This window comes from Euprymna scolopes, chromosome 19 (assembly GCF_053919585.1).
Source record: "Euprymna scolopes isolate OS-2025 chromosome 19, ASM5391958v1, whole genome shotgun sequence".
NCBI classification, from domain to species: domain Eukaryota; kingdom Metazoa; phylum Mollusca; class Cephalopoda; order Sepiida; family Sepiolidae; genus Euprymna; species Euprymna scolopes.
This window is the reverse complement of record NC_136500.1, coordinates 142,859,969-142,876,067: the sequence shown is the minus strand read 5'-3', so window position 1 is coordinate 142,876,067 and position 16,099 is coordinate 142,859,969.

The following is a 16,099-nucleotide window of genomic DNA, read 5'->3' as shown; positions in this document are numbered from 1 at the left end:
GACAGGAAGACGAATGAACACATTTCTAAAGAAATGGCAGAAACACTAGAGGAAGACCTCCAATCTGTAGTGGAATGGGGACAAATGTGGTTGGTCGCGTTCAATGCTGCCAAGACTAAACTAGTTTCATTCAATAATTACAAGAAACCCTCTCTACCACCCATAGCAATGGCCAACGACTCTTTATCTGAGTCCATCTTTCAAACTCCTTGGCCTAACGTTCACAGGAAACATGAGTTGGAACAATTACATTGAAGGCATTGCCAGGGCCGCTGCAAGAAAGGTAGGCTTTCTCTACCGTGCTAGAAAACTACTAACACCCGAAAGTATCCTGTACCTCTATAAAGCCACCATTCGCCCATGTATGGAGTATTGCTGCCACATCTGGGCTGGTGCATCTGCTACTAGTCTCTCGCTCCTTGACAAGGTTCAAAAGAGAGTCGCAAACCTGATAGGCCCTGAACTGGCATCTAAGCTTCAGCCTCTGTCCCATCGACGAAATGTTGCATCCCTCTGCCTGTTCTACAAGTATTTTAGTGGTGAATGCTTTGACGAACTGCAATTACTTGTGCCCCCACGACGCGAGCACCCTCGAAAAACCCGACAGGCTACTAGATCCCACCCCCACACTGTAGAGATCTCTAGATGTAAAAGATCTTTTTACTCCAATAGTTTCTTCCCCAGAACCGCAAGACTCTGGAATTCCATTCCAGGTCCCTGCTTCCCCAACAGTACTGACGTGCAGAAGTTCAAGTGTAACGTGAACCGACATCTTGCTGCCCAAATCCCTACATAGTACCCCAGTAGTTGTTGCCCCTGATAGTAGCCCCCTACACCAAACTGGGGTGAAAATGTAATTTAAACAAAAAAAAATATATAGATTTTCTAGTATATATATCATATATAGATTTTCTAGTATATATATAATATATAGATTTCTTGTATATATAATATATAGATTTTCTTGTATATATATATAATATATAGATTTTCTAGTATATATATAATATATAGATTTTCTAGTATATATATATCATATATAGATTTTCTAGTATATATATAATATATAGATTTCTTGTATATATAATATATAGATTTTCTTGTATATATATATAATATATAGATTTTCTAGTATATATATAATATATAGATTTTCTAGTATATATAATATATATATATATTGTAGTATATATATATAATATATGGATTTTCTAGTATATATATAATACATAGATTTTCTAGTATGTATAATATATAGATTTTCTGGTATATATATAATATATAGATTTTCTAGTATATATATAATATATAGATTTTCTAGTATATATAATATATATATATATATATTGTAGTATATATATAATATATAGATTTTCTAGTATATATATAATATATAGATTTTCTGGTATATATAATATATATATATATATATATATATTGTAGTATATATATAATATATAGATTTTCCAGTATATATATAATATATAGATGTTCTAGTATATATAATATATATATATATATATATATATATATATATATATATATATATATTGTAGTATATATATAATATATAGATTTTCTAGTATATATATAATATATAGATTTTCTGGTATATATATATAATATATAGATTTTCTGGTATATATATATATATATATATATATATATATATATATATATATATATATATATATATTCTGTCTTTTTCTTATTCTTTTTGTGTATACTCGCATGTTCATCCATACAATGGCTGCTTTTATATTTCTTATCCATTGTCACTATATTTATTTTCACTCCTATTTTTTGTTCATAGTGGTTACAGCGACTGCCATGATATAAAAAGAACTGACGGACTTGAAAAAGAAAAAAACACGTCAGATATTCATTGTGCTTTGTACTTCTATTGTCAAACTCCAGTTTTTCCATTTCTCTTTTTCTTCTTCTTAGAAATAATAATTAACATTGACAACATCTTGAAATTTTGAATATAGACTTTTTGTCATTTATATATATATATAAATGACAAAAAGTCTATATTCAAAATTTCATATATAGGTTTGAGGTCTTCAAAAGTCGGGACTAATGAATTACAGCGAAGATGTTTAATAGTGCTCAATAAAAAGCGCAAAATATTTTTATTATTATTATATATGACGCTACAAATAGCCATCTGTTTCAGTCAGAGAGATTCTTCAGGCGACCTGGAACTCCTCATTAAGAGGTTCCAAGTCGCCTGAAGAAGTCTCTTTGACTGAAACAGATGGCTATTTGTAGCGACCATATGTAACTGTTTACCCCCAAATAAAAGGATTTTATATATATACTAGTTGAAGTACTCGTCGTTGACTGAGTTCAAAAACAGCCTTCAGAAAATGGACTGTGATTGATGGAATATTATAGGTTATAAAAAGGAGGGGTTTGTAAAGAGATAGGTTCTGATACTCAAACATTTTACCCCAAGCAAAATATTATGAAAGTAAAGACAATTTTCGCGAAAATATATTTTTTGTATCAACTTTGTTTCCATCCGTAGCCAAGAGTCTCCAACAAAATGATGTTTGCTTAGAGACAACAAGTCTCCCCAGACGTCCACTTCTCTCCACCTCCTTTGATAGCATTTGCAAATGAATTTGATTCATCGCAACATCCTCTTACCATTAATTTCTCGCCGGCAGTGGGGATTGGTTTATACTGGAATTTGAGTGGCACTAAGCCTCCCCAAAGTCCCAGTTCTCTTTGTCCAACCGAGGTCTAGCTTGCGTTCTCTCCTCGGCCTTTCAGTCCCTCTTGACCCTTCTCAACTCTTTTTATTGGGAGGAGCGGGGATAAAACAATGGGGGGAGGATGCATGATGGGGGTGTAGAACTTGTACATATGCAGCTTCGGAGTTCTTCATTCCATGTAACGCTTATTCGTTATATTGTCTTCTTGTATTATTCTCCACATTCAAGGGTTATCCTTAATATTTCAGTCGTTTTCATTTTGTTTTGTCGTTGTACTTTTGCAGTTATTCCTCTGATTCCAATTTCTGGTATTCCTTTTTCGAAATTTTTCAGAATTGTTCCTAGTGCTCCTGCTATTATCGGTACTATTTTGATTTTCTTCAGCATCCAAATCCTTTTTAACTCTTTGGCTAGCTCTGTGTATTTGCTTCGTTTCTCCTTTTCTTTCATGCTCACCCTGTGGTCAGCTGGGACAGCAAAGTCTACGATTTGTCAGGATTTTTCTTTCTTGTTAATTATTACGACATCTGGTCTTCTTGCTTCGATGGGTTTGTCCGTCTGTATGTCTATGTCCCATAGGATTTTGTGGTTCTCGTTTTCGAGTGATGTTGCGGGTTTATGCTTGTACCATTTGTCTGCAGGCTCAAAATGCAGTCGTTTGCACAATTCCCAATGCACCGCCTCCCCACATAGTCATGCCTGTATTTGTATTCCTTTTGGGCCAGTTTGCTGCATTCACTTACCATATAGTTTATCGTTCCGTCTCTTTGTCCACAGAGTCTGCATTTGCTGTTTTCTTGTGTTTTATTGATTCTTGCTTTGATATGGTTGGTTCTTCTCGAGTTATCTTGTGCTGCAGTTATTAGATATTCAGTTTCTCGGTTTATATGTCCTTTTCGCATCCATATCCAGGTGTTTTCGTTATTCTAATCTTTTGTCATTCTTATGAATCTTCCGTGGAGTTGTTTCTCTTCCCACTTTTTTTTCTTGTTTTGTCATTTGTCTCTCGGTTTTCTGTTTTGTTGTTTTTTTTTTTCAGTGTCTCTCACTGCCATAATTATCCTTTCAGTGTTTTGCATTATGTATTTTTGTAGTACTTTTTCGTGTCCTTCACACAGTCTTCTATACAGATCAGTCATCTCCCGCCGTCTTTCCTTTTCATATAGAGTCTGTCGGTACCGTCCTTTGGATGTAGTGCATTATGCATCGTCATGAGTTTCCTAGTTTTCTGCTCGAGTTGTCTCAGTTCTTCTTTTGTCCACCCTATAAACGATCCAGAGTATTTTACTAGTGATACTGCCAATGTGTGTATACCTTTTATTAGGTTTATGCTATATAATTTCGTTTCCAGGAGTTTTCTTGTTCTCCTGCGGTATTCCTTTCCAATTTTCTCTTTCGTTTCTCTTGCTCTGATGGTGTCCACTTGCAGAATTCCCAAGTATTTATAGTCGTCTTGTTCCCCTCGTGTCCTCATTTCTATTTGTTTGGGTAGTTCCATGCCTTCTGTCGTTTCCAGTTTTCCCTTTCTTATAACTAGTTATGCGCACTTTTCCATTCCAAATTTCATTTGGATATCTTGGCTGAAGATCCCGGTAGTGTTACTTAGTGTCTCTAGCTCCTTTCCGATCCTATTATTATTATTATTATTATTATTATTATTATTATTATTATTATTATTATTATTATTATTATCATTTTTATTATTATTATTATTATTATTATTATTATTATTATTATTATCATTATTATTATTATTATTATTATTATTATTATCATTATACGTATTATTATTATTTTTATTATTATTATTATTATTATTATTATTATACTTATTATTATTATTATTATTATCATTATACTTATTATTATCATTATTATTATTATCATTATTATTATTATTATCATTATTATTATTATTATTATTATCATTATACTTATTATTATACTTATTATTATCATTATTATTATTATTATTAATATTTTTATTATTATCATTATTATTATTATTATTATTATTATTATTATTGCTGTATTTTTTTTAAACTGTCAAGGAAATTCTCTATCTGAATAAGAGCCAGGTGCACCCTAGAATGGAGTACTGTTGCCACATCTGGAAAGGAGCTGCTCGGCACACCTATCCTGTTTTGATAGTGCTAAAACCGGCTTCGAAACCTGCACTAAAAAGATATCCCCAACCTGTTTGTTCTCTATCGCTATTTTCATGATAAGAAATCAATTAAAAATGTTTTTTTTTAATTTTAAAATGATTTATCAACTAAGCTTCAGCTCTTGTCCAATCGCCGCAATGTTGTATATCTATGTCTGTTTAACAAATATTTTAATGGAATCTATTCTGATGAACTCGTTTTACTGGTACCCCCTCGACGTACATATCTCTGACAAACCCGTTTAGGAATAAGATCTCACCCTTCACTGTTTATATCCCCAGATGCCAGAAAGCTTTGTATTCTAATAGTTTTTTCTCTCGAACAGGTAGACTTTGGAATTCCCTTCCTACTGCCTATTTCCTGGGCTGTACTGATATGCAGAAGTTTAAATGTAACATAAATAAATATCTTGTTAATCTTTCCTAGACATGGCCCCAAACAGTAGCCCCTTACGTCCAAGTGGCGTTATGCTTATTAAGGGAAAAACATGAGGAAAACAGTACTCGTCTGAACTCCAATCTATGGTCTTCGCTTGCAAAACTTTCACAAGAAAAACACTCGATTAGCTAAAACCATTATATATGACTTTTCCCACACTCTATCTGTACCTAAATGTAAACACAGACTCCATGAACAGAGCTTCTCTCTTAAAACTGCACCCCTTTGGACCAATATTTCGCTGGCATGTTTTCCTGCTAAACATAACATGATAGCCTTCAAATCTGATGTAAACAAGTTTCTGTTTAGTCGTCCTTATAAATATCAAAGTCAACCTGATTTATTAAGAATTACGTCACTACCACCTTACAACCATGAACTCTTATCTTCGAGTGGTCTTCGCGCCTTAATAGTGGTGATCCCATAGTAAAAAAAGTACCCCATATATATATATATATATATATATATATATATATATATATATATATATATATATATATATATATATATATGGGGTACTTTAATAACTAAAATAAAATTTAAAAAATTTTGTCTCGTCATCCGTGTCAAACGCATATCTTATTTTACTTTTATTAATATTATTGGAATTTTTACCCCTTTTCCTTATACATATTTGTGAATTATTCCACGGATTTCGGCTTTTTGGATTATTTTGGACCATCTTCCAATTACATGATTTCCTTGGATTTTACTTGTGCGAATGGAAATTTAATTAACTTTCTTGGATTTACATTTTTGGATTTTAGCGTCATTGGATACTTTACCTTTAGCCAGACTATCCATTCACGTTTTTTTCCTCACCATATTCCCTACGCTTCACTTTTTGTTATCAAGTAAGATCTTTGACTTACTTGCAGTTTCATCAAATAATTTTTATGTAAAATCCGATAACGCATTTTGCTAATTCCTACCCTCTGATGAGAAGGAAAGTATTTCTTCGAAACTCCGCGGATTAAAGACTATCCACTTATCAAGTGTTTCCTTTTCAGATTAAATATGTTTTTTTTAACTCTTTTTGAAAGTGTTTTTAACATGTTTTATTTACTATTAGCGCTTATATATATACGTGTGTGTGTCTGTCTGTGTGTGTGTGGTTATATATATAAAAACTTGACGGTAATAAACGTCCAATAAAATTAGGGGTTGTTAATCTTTTATACGGCAAAGCTTCGTCACCGAGCAAAGCGATAGTTCTATTTATTCGTCTATATAACAGATACAGGATGTCGAACCGAGTGAGAGTCTATCTACTCTCTTGTACAGCAGGGGCGAAGGAAAACACTAGACGCTGACAAGATTTCACTCGGAATTGTCTTGAGTAGTGAACTTTGAGCTTTTATTGAGCTCGGCGATCCGTGAGTGTTGCCAAGATTTTTTACGGTCTGAGTAAGACCCCCTGTCACTGCCTAATAAAAGAAACCGACGGTTAGACAATACATATTTCTAATTTTCTTCTTTTTATTACTCCAACTGTTACTACTACTTCTACTTCCATTTCTGCTTCTTCTACCTTCTACGTTGCCCTCTATTACATTATTCCTCCTCAAGCTGAAACTTAAAAATAAACAAAAAAAAGCAATGAAGTACACAAATTAAGCGTATTTTCTACGGTCACCTCTGTCTTAGACTCGAACCCCTAGGGAACACATTTACCTTCTTATATTATACGTGAAATTATTGACCGATTCTAGTCACGCATAATATGTTGTCCTAGTAACAGTTAATCCGTTACAATTTTGAGCAAGAAAATTGATGTTGACTATATATGATTATGGATGAAAACCTAATACCCAATTCGTTAAGGAAAACACGTGTGGCTGTGACGTTCTTTACCAGAGAGAGAAAATGTTGATATCTCTTAGAAGCAAGCCGTTGGCCAGCGTGATCTTTGGCACGCGACACATTGATAATCCTGATATGCATAGAGTAAAGTTTAAACAGGAGCCAACGTCAAACGGTAGACAAAAAGGAAGTCCAACGATGATGAATGACGTCACGTCTTAAAGTTGAAAGAAACAAAGTTATCCAAATCAGATTCTCTGTGGAAGCCGTACGAACAAAACATCATCAATAATGTACGTATAAATAATCTAAGTAAACTTTTATCTCGACATATCTGCCCGTCATTTATTTCATCACGGTAGGGACTAAGTTATGTAATAAATTATTAATTACGGATTTTTTTTTAAATACATTCAATACATTTTCTCTAACATCTTGAATATAAACTCTCAGCGAACGTCTCATTGTGTTTTTTTTCATTAAAAGTATGTGTACAGTAAACACAACACGAATCATCGATGATGAGAAAAAACAGAAACCGTGTTTAAGACTTGTACTTATAAACAGTCCCAATGTATGTATAACGAACGTTATTTTCTAAGTGAAAATGCTACAATTATAGAGAGGAATCTTATGAGTATGAAAACCCATCACGCTTTACACAATAAAAGTAAATTTCAGCTGCACTTTGAAAAGTGTACCTTGACGTTGGTTGGCGCATTTAAGTCATGATCTCAATATATATAGATATATATATATATATATATATATATATATATATATATATATATATATATATATATATATATATATATATATATATTAATATAAACAAATTTACAGGGGCACTGGACATGCTAATATTTCGAACAAACTTTCAAAAGTGTACCTTGACGTTGGTTGGCGCATTTAAGTCATGATCTCAATATATATATATATATATATATATATATATATATATATATATATTAATATAAACAAATTTACAGGGGCACTGGACATGCTAATATTTCGAACAAACTTACAAAAGTGTACCTTGACGTTGGTTGGCGCATTTAAGTCATGATCTCAATATATATATATATATATATATATATATATATATATATATATATATATATATATATATTAATATAAACAAATTTACAGGGGCACTGGACATGCTAATATTTCGAACAAACGGTTGGTTAAAACCAGAAGTCCTTCTAAGGCGACTTTACAGTGTTGCTTTCCACAAAAGAAACCCGTACTCAAAAATTTAGGACTTTAAAGAGTGTTGTTTTTGCTTTTATTTATATTAATTATAAATATCGTTCTCTTTCGTTATTGAGCACTCGTTAAATTCATTAGTTACCTTTCTTAAATACCTTTATCTTCCTACATATATATATATATATATATATATATATATATATATATATATATATATATATACATATATATATATAACTACTTCATTTACTCACATAACATTTATATACGAAAGTAAAAATTTATGCGTAAATTTTAAGTATTTACTTCAAAAGTGCTCAATACATAGGTAGAGCTAGTTAGTAAGTTATAAAATATATATGGTGATTAAGCTACACTGAATATTCCGCGTTTCACTCACTCTAGGACTCTTCAGGCTTATGCGCATAAGCCTGAAGAGTCCTAGAGTGGATGAAACGCGAATTATTCAGTGTAGCTTAATCGCCATATATATTGTGAAAAAGGATTCCAATTTACTAGAATATTGTCATGATCAAAAATGAAAAACTTATGTTGCAATATCCCCGCAATCACCTTACTATCACAACATGCTTTAATTAATATATTAAACTACAAGAAAGAAAAAAGAAAAAAAAGGAAGAAATGCACTATAAATAATAATAGTGATTGTAATGTTAAAAAAAAAACATTATATTTTTCTCGTCACCCTCCTCATTCTCCTCAATATTTTCTTTACTGTGAATAAGACACAATAAAAACAGAATAGGGAGTGAACTTGAATGACTGCTTGACACCATGCTTGATTATCTAACGTCTCTCAGAACAACCTAGTATGAGGATAATTTTCACTGGAAATAAACCCTGATTAAATGTTCAAAATCACATCGTATTCGCTGCACAATATAAGATCTCCTCACTATGGCTAACCCATTTTTTGTTTTATTTTACTTCAGTCGAATTTCTCAGAAATCAAGGGGCCCACAACCTGGGGCTAACACTTGAAATCTATATGAGATACATAGATATTCGAATCTTCCGTTTAAATTCTTTATCTCTCAAACACTGAGTTAGTAAAGAAATTGAGAACATAAGTTTCCTCTCCCCAATTAAACATTTTCATACGTTGTAGTATATTTTTCATTTTGGTTTCTTGGTCTTACTGGATTACAGAACAAGAATCTATTTAGTCTGGTGGAGTATCCAGCTTCGTGCTATTACTTGAGGTAACATCACTTGGAGAAGGTGCACCATTCCTCGTAAAAGCTAATGTGGGTTAGCTATAGCGAGGATATCTTATTTGAGCAGCGAATACTATGTGATTTTAAATATTTGGTCAGGGTTTACTTCTATGGAAAAAAATATCCTCATGCCATGTTGTTCTGATAAACCCCTGTACAGAGAGACCTTAGACACTCGAGGACAGTGTCTAGTAGGCATTCATGCTCTCTCCGAATATTTGGTCAGGGTTTATTTAGAATTCTAAGGCCGCTGGAAAAATGGTGGAATCCTTCTACCGATCCAGTAGATATCTCACTGCTGATGCAATTCTCTATCTATATAAGAGCCAGCTACGCCTCAAAATGGAATACTGTTGCCACATCTCGGTAGGAGCTGCTAGAAAGGACTTGCCCTGCCTTGATAGAGTTCAAAATAGACTTCGTAGCCTCATAGGTGATGTCCTTTTCTCTTCCCTGCAACCTCTATCTCACAGAAAAGATGTTGCGAGTTTGTCTCTGATGTATCGTTATTTTCATGGAAAGTGTTCAACTGAGCTTTTACGCTCCCCCTCGCCAAACTTTCATAAGAAACGCTTGTCTAGCTGAAAATACTATCAAAAATTCCCCCAACTCTTTATCCGTGCCTAAACTTAAACGTAGATTCCATGAACATAGCTTCTTTCTTAGAACTGCACGCCCGTGAAATTGTCTTCCGTTTTCCTGCTTTCCAGCTGACTACAATATGGTCGTCTTCAAGTCTAACGTAAACAAGTTCTCGATGAACCGTTCCATATAAGTTAACAAATTTACCGAATTTCCATTAATAACGATTACTATATTGTCCAATTGTCTACTGTACACTCTTTACCCCTTATCTTCGAGTGGCCTCTTGGCCTTGATAAGTGGTTATGCCTATGCAAAAAAAAATCCTAATGCCAGGTTGTTCCGACAAACCCCTTTACAGATAGACCTTAGACACTCGAGGGCAGTGTCTAGTAGGCATTCAAGTTCTCTTCGCTTACCCACAATGTAAGTCAAGACGTGTATTAATAAAAGACAAACAAGCTGTTACAGAATGAATAAAGTGTTTGTGTTCGAACTAGAGATCGACCTGGGATCGTTCAGAGTTCCTGGATATATCGACATTGGTTGAGTCTACTCTAACCTTTGAATTAATTATAATAAACTCGATATATATATATATATATATATATATATATATATACATATATATATACATATATATATATATATATATATATATATATATAATAAATTATAACAATTAGCAGATCTGATTATTAATTAAATATGGATACTAGAATATTAATGAGTAATAACAAATAACACGAAGTCAAAAGATTGAGAAACTGACAATAATTTATAATAACAAGGACCCAAGTTTGCCCAGCTGGGTAAACTTGGGTCCTTGTACCGGAAAAATATCCAGTAAATAAAACATTGTTTAGTAAATCGTTTTTATTTATTATTTTTTTGGCATTTTTTAAAATCATTTCCATACACCAAACATGGATATAAATATCACTAAAACATCCGCTGGGTCATAAGCTTCATTTCGGTATCTTACATGCTTGGATGGGTTGCCTGTAGGTTGAAATAAACCACGTACACACACACACACATTAAATCGAACTTACTAAGGGAGATAATAACAGCTGGAGAATACCGGAAAAGTATTCAATAAATAAAACGTTGTTTAGTAAATCGTTATCTTTTTGCATTATTTTTTTTTTGCATTTATATACACCAACCATGGATATAAATATCACTAACACATCTGCGGGGTCATAAACTTGGTTTCGGTACCTTACTTGCCTGGGGGGATTGCCTATAGGCTGAGATAAACCACGTCACCCGCACACACACAACTACAGACAGACAGACATTAGGAAAATTTATAACAGGATTATTCTGTAGATTATTCGTGTCGAGCTAACAATAAAAACAAAACTAATTTATAATGGTAATAAAGGAAATGTAAAATAAATACAATTACAAAAAATTAAGCATGAGTGCACAGTGAACGAGGCATAAAAAATGATAAAGTTCTGCATTTGCCCCCCCCCACATTGAGCTCAAAAAATCCCCTGGGGACGTCAAATCCTGGTAAAAATAAACAAATGGTGCAGTTTAGGCCTAAGCATATGTAAATTTCAGTTTTGCACCATACAAAAAAGAAAATAAATAAAAACAGATTAAGTCCATCATTTGCCCCATCTCCCCAGTAAGCCCCAGAAACCCCTAAGATTGTAACATATTTAAATTTAACTTCAGCCCCATGCAAAACAGTTTAATACACATACACAGAAAATTTTAGACAAATATGGTAAAATAGTTCCCAAAATAGAGTGTTTTCATTAGCCCTAAAAGAGCCCCTGGGACACGGCCAAGAGTTATCGCGAAGTATAGACAAACAAAATTATATGGAAATAAGATAATAATTTTCAGAAAGTTTTATAAAAATCAAAGGCATTAATTTTTTTCTTAATAAGAACAAAAGTGTCAATGTTATCATTTCAGCCAGAGAGAGAGAGAGAGAGACTTAGTTTACTAATTCTCTCTCTCGGTTCAAAATGTTGAGACCCAGCAACAAGCAAGAGCAAGATAGCTAGCAACAAGTTAAACTGCAGACCAACTTAATGCGGGTACTGGTATCCCGCTTTATGGTTTTTTAAATTAGAGATTTGCTTCTCGTAGAAAGGTTGCCTTCACCATGGCTCTCCACCCATATATATATTGAAGAAAACCAAAGAGTAAAACCAAAAATTGGTATGCATCACACTGTATATATAAATAGCACGTATGGACATATTTTATTGCTTTGAAAATATAAAAAATTTACTAAGTGTCATAACTTTTAACCGTAGAATATAATTATAATCCTAAAAAGGCCTGCAAATGTAGCTTCGTCCCATAGAACCTTAGATACAAGCATTTCAATTGTTTATTTGGTTACCATTATATATGTATTCATATATATATATATATATATATATATATATATATATATATATATATATACGTTTTATTTTTTATTTTGTTTGGCCGTCTGTAGCTTCTTCAGACTTTTACAAAAAAAAAACCTTCTCTGTAAAAGTCCGAGGAAGCTACAGACGGCCAAAAAACGGCCGGATAGCTGAAACAATAATGTAACTTAACAGAAAGATAAGGTAATGAAAAATAAAACGCATATTTGCTCTACAACAGTATTGAGCACTTTCTTCAGTTTTTATTAATTGCCATTTCTGCTAAATATATATATATATATATGCATATATATATATATATATAATATAAAGCTGAATGTGTGTGTGTGTGTGTGTGTGTCTATGTGTGTTTCTGGTCACGAATAGGCTCCTATATGGTTGACTATTTTAAAAAAAAACTGATTACATATAATGATAGAAGATGTATCGAGACACACGAATGGGTATGTTTGATCTGGCGGAATGGTGGTTCATTAAAACTGTAGGGTCTGCGTTCGAGCCTGGTTCACAAAGTATGGAAATAAAAAATTTTAAAATTACAAAAAACGTTTACAAGTGTTTTTGATATAGATGTACATAAGAATACTTTGATAAGTATGTTTTAATTTAAATAGGGATGGTATAACAAAATTGTGGCGTCTGCATTCGCGCCTGGCCTCCATAGAATGGAAATAGGCACAAACTTTAATAAAGACTTTTCATATCTATCTGCGTAAGTATACTTTGATAATTATGTTTCAGTTTGAAGAAATATGGTATAATAAAATTATAGGGTGTTCGTTCGCGCCTGACCTCTATAGAATGGAAATATGTCACAAAGTTTAACAAGGTTTTTTAATATAGATCCACAGAATATTGTGATAAGTGTTTCAGTGTGAACAGGTATGGTATAATAAATTATGGGGTTTATCTATTTATTTTTGCTTTCATCATATTTTGCTTTGATTTTGATACCCTCAAATTCGACCCAAATTTACAACCCTTCCTTTTCATAACCTATCATAAATTAGAGTCCATTTTCTATAGGCTGTTTTTGAACCCAGTCAACAACAGGTACATTTGGTAGTATATATATATATATATATATATATATATATATATATATATATATATATGTGTGTGTGTGTGTGTGTGTGTGTGTGTGTGCGCTTGCGCGGTTCTTTTGAATTTAGGTTAGAAATACGCATCAAAATTTCTGTAGGCTGTTTTTTGAACCCAATCAACGACGGGTACTTTTGCTAGTATATATATATATATATATATATATATATATATATATATATATATATATATATATATATATATATACGCTTGCTCGCTGTATAATTGGGGGTCCTTGCTAATGAAGCTAGGCATGACTTATGTTGGCGGCGTTCGAATATTTTGAATGGCGTTAATCATGACACCCTGAACTGATGATTCCTGAAAGGATGAAACACTAATGTCTGCAGATATTTAATAATCATTATAGTAAATAATGTAAAACCTTTTACGAAACTTGTTTCTTATCATTGAGCACTTAAGTTGTAATAAATCGGCCAACTTTGCTCAAACGCACAGATCATCATATAATGATGAGATCAACCTGACTAACGCTAAAAACATTTACTAAAAATAAATGTTCAATTTCAGCTGTATCTCTCGCGGTTGACGGTAGCTGCATGGTTTGCGTCCTTGTAATGAAGCCAGACATGACTTCTGTTGCCGCCATTCGAGTCTCTCCGCCGGCGGGAATTATGACACCCTGCATAGATGATTCCCAAAATGATGAAGCACTAGTGTCTGTAGGTATTTAATAATTATTATAGTGAATAATAATAATAATAATAATAATAATAATAATAATAATAATAATAATAATAATAAAAATAATAATAATAATAATAATAATAATGTATATATATATATATATATATATATATATATATATATATATATATATATACTGGCGTTAATCTTGACACCCTGCACTGATGATTCCCGAAAGGATGTAACGCTAGTGTCTGTAGGTATTTAATAATAATTATAGTAAATAATAATGTATGCACCTTTAAGAAGCATTTTTTTTATCGTTGACTAGTTTCAGTTGTAATAAAATCGGCCAAATTAGCTCATACGCACAGATCGTCATTTAATGATTATATCACTCTGACTGACGTTTAAAGCATTTTATAAGAATAAATGTTTTAATTTCAACTGTATCCCTCACGGTTTTCAAATCTCAGCGACTATTGACTAGTATTTCAAAAATGGAAGGGTCGTTCGAAATGTAATGACTTGAATTGTGTAGTGATGGATATAAAATTTGCATCTAATGTCGTACATTTATGGGATTATCCATCATCCAGAACCTATTTCTTGCAATTTTCTACAGCCATAAAATGGGACTCAACCATTATCATTTTTTATCTAAATTTTGTATTTCAATTACAAAAATATCTGATATTTCCACCTAAATATCTGGCCTTTATAGGTGGGGAGACTAAAACTTGCTGCTATGGTTTCAAATGATCTGAAATAACAGCAAGAGGAGACTTGATTCCAAATATTTCTGATATAGTATATCACTCCTTTTGGTTTTCATACATAAAGTAAATTTGACAGTGTATAAAGATTTTTTCGTAATGAAGACATTCATAATCGTACCCTATTTTTAAAAAGAAGAGATATAACATTTATATTCTTCTATAATTTTACGTGTTTATATTTGACTTTTATTTCAAATATTCTACTGTTTACGTCAATTCGAAAAAAATAACTTCAAATTGAGGAGGTGAAAAGAAAGTCCGCATAATGGAAAATGTTTATTTAAATGTAACTTTATGAGATTAACGAAACATAAATACAATCGAAACACAATGAACTAGTTACTATTTAGTAGCATAGCCCTTCTGCAATTTGACAGCCTGCAATCTTTTGGGAATTCTTTAAATTAGACTGCGGCAATACGCCGGGGAAACGGCATCCCACTTTTCTTTAATTTTTGTCCAAAGATCTTTCAAATTGGGAATTTTATCATTGCGTAGCTGTTGCTTGATGTAATGCTATATGTGTTACGATAGAATTGAGGTATGGAGATTGTGCTGGCCAATCCAAATACGGAATATCATGCTCTTTCAGGAATCTCTTGACATTTTCAGCTGTATGAATGGGGACATTATCCTGCATGAAGATGGGATTATCATCAAAATTCTGACCAAAGTAAGGTAGAAAATGTTCAGTCAACATATTAATGTACTATGTCGAATCAATTCGACCTTGCAAGTGAACTATAGACCATCGGTACTAATAATGCCCCACACCAAAACTGAACTTCCACCACCTTGCAACGTTAAAACTGAGCACCTAGGATAAAATTCTTTATCCTTCCGACGACGGATGTACTGCCTACCATCACTGCTTAGCCTACTGAACTTGCTTTCGTCGCTAAAAAGCACTTTTGACAAATATGAAGAGTCACGATCTTCATTGCATCTGACGAAGTCCAGATGGTGCTTTCTTTTCTTTACAGAAATAATGTACGTGCGTCA